This window comes from Camellia sinensis, chromosome 3, assembly GCF_055761805.1.
Source record: "Camellia sinensis isolate YWXY chromosome 3, ASM5576180v1, whole genome shotgun sequence".
NCBI classification, from domain to species: Eukaryota; Viridiplantae; Streptophyta; class Magnoliopsida; order Ericales; family Theaceae; genus Camellia; species Camellia sinensis.
The window spans coordinates 141,784,587-141,786,861 of record NC_138963.1 but is presented as its reverse complement, the minus strand read 5'-3'; positions in this window follow the sequence as shown (position 1 = coordinate 141,786,861).

The following is a 2,275-nucleotide window of genomic DNA, read 5'->3' as shown; positions in this document are numbered from 1 at the left end:
GCCTAGCTTGGCATCAGATGCTTCGTCCAGCTCTGGGAGGGGACGTAGAGATACTTGACTCAACTATGCCCCCAATTTATTGCTTATTTAGCATTTTCAAGTTTTCTTTATGAATGTACCAAAAAAAGCAACCTCGATTGTAATACAAGAGCAGGAGAACTCTATTTTGAAATCAATGAAATTGAAGGTTATGGTACTGAAAATTTTCCGCTTAGGGTCCAAAAATGGTCTTAGTCGTAAAAAGATTAATTTGAACAAAGTTAACTTTTATTAAAACTTTTCAAAACTATTTTCGATGTGGATCAGAACTGGACACGCTGAAGATCTGTCACTGAGATGCACAACCCCAGATCCCTGCAACTGGAAAGTTGCCCCTAGTCTGAAGAACAATGCGGCACTTCATAGCAACGGAAAGTTGCCCCTAGTCTGAGTAACTTTGCACCGTCGCGGCAACGGAAAGTTGCCCCTAGTTTGAACAGCACTGTACCGGAGATCACGATAAATGCTGATGGATAAAGATGACTGAGATGATCAAAATGGACAGAGTTGATCGGGGAAAAGTTTATGGCTGAACTTCAAGGTGAAGTTGCCTACGTATCCCAAAGATGGGAATCAAGCCTTACGTAGTTCAGGCCGAGGTTCACTCGAGTATTTTCACTCTCCTTTTGCGCTCTAATTTTTGCCAAGGCCGCCCTTTGCAGGTTTTCAACCTTGCGAGCTCAATTTTTATATTTTCTAATTTTTTGTGCTCTGACTTTTGCCTAGGTCGCCCTTTCGGGTTTTCGGCCTAGCGAGCCTCTCAAGGATAGTATTTCTTCAACTTGTCCATATTGATCGGTTGTGAGAACTCCAAGCCATCTAGATCCATCAGAACCATAGCCCCACCTGACCAGATAGCTTTGATGATGTAAGGACCAGTCCAATTGGGTTTGAACTTGCCCCTTGGGTCGTGGATGGGAGCTCGGTTGTCTTTGAGCACCAAATCTCCTTCTTTCAGATTCCTGGACTTAACCTTCTTGTTGAAAGCCCGGGCAATTCTGCGTTGATAGCCTTGGATGTGGTACAGTGCTTTCAGTCTTCTTTCATCAAAGAGCATGAGTTCTTCGAATCTGCTTTGCTGCCAATCTGCTTCGGCTATCTGGCATTCAGCCAATACTCGTAACGACGGAACCTCAATCTCGATGGGTAGAAAAGCCTCCATTCCATAGACCAATGAATATGGAGTTGCTCCAGTAGAAGTTCTGATTGAAGTCCTATAGCCCCACAGAGCAAATGGCAGCTTGTCTGGCCAATCCCGATAGGTTCCCACCATCTTCTGCAGTATATGCTTGATATTCTTGTTGGCGGCCTCAACTGCTCCGTTGGTTTGCGACCGGTATGTAGATGACTTATGGAAAGCCACATTGTATTTCTGCAACAAGTCTACCACTTCTTTCTTGAAGTGGGAACCATTATCTGAAATTATCTCGTTTGGCACCCCGTAGCGACAGATGATGTTGTTTCTGATGAACTTTGCGACATGCGACGCCTTCAACACCGCGTATGATTGGGCCTCAACCCACTTTGTGAAATAATCTATCGCTACTAGGATAAACTCATGCCCGTTTGACCCCTTCGGGGTAACAGCTCCGATCACATCAATTCCCCAGACTGAAAAAGGCCACGGCGAAGTCATGTTGTACAGTTTTGATGGTGGGATGTTCATGCGATTTGCATGGATTTGACACTTGTGGCATCGCCGAACAAAGCTAATACAATCTTCCTCCATGGTTGACCAGTAGTAGCCCTGTCTGAGGATCTTTCTGGCCAGCATTACTCCATTCATGTGTGCACCGCACTCCCCCCCATGGATGGCTTCCATCAGGCGTTTCGACTCTTCAACTTCTACACAGAGCTTATGCATTCCCAGATGACCCCTTTTGTACAGCTTTCCCCCGCAGATAATGAACTGAGCAGCCATTCTTCTGATGGCCCTCTTATCTTTGGCATTTGCCCCTAGTGGATATGTCTCCTTTTCCAAGAAGTTCCAGATGTCGTAATACCAGGGGTTGCCGTCTTGAACCTCATCTATGGCGGAAATCGACTCGTATGCTGGCGCAAACTTTTGATCAATAATGACTGGACGCATCCGGACTCCGGACGGGATGTCTATCATAGAAGATAGAGTTGCTAATGAATCTGCAAACCTGTTGTTCTCTCTTACGAGGTGGGTGAAATTTAGCTTCTCAAACCGAGGAATTAGCAGATCCAAGGTTTGGTGGTAAATTATCATCCT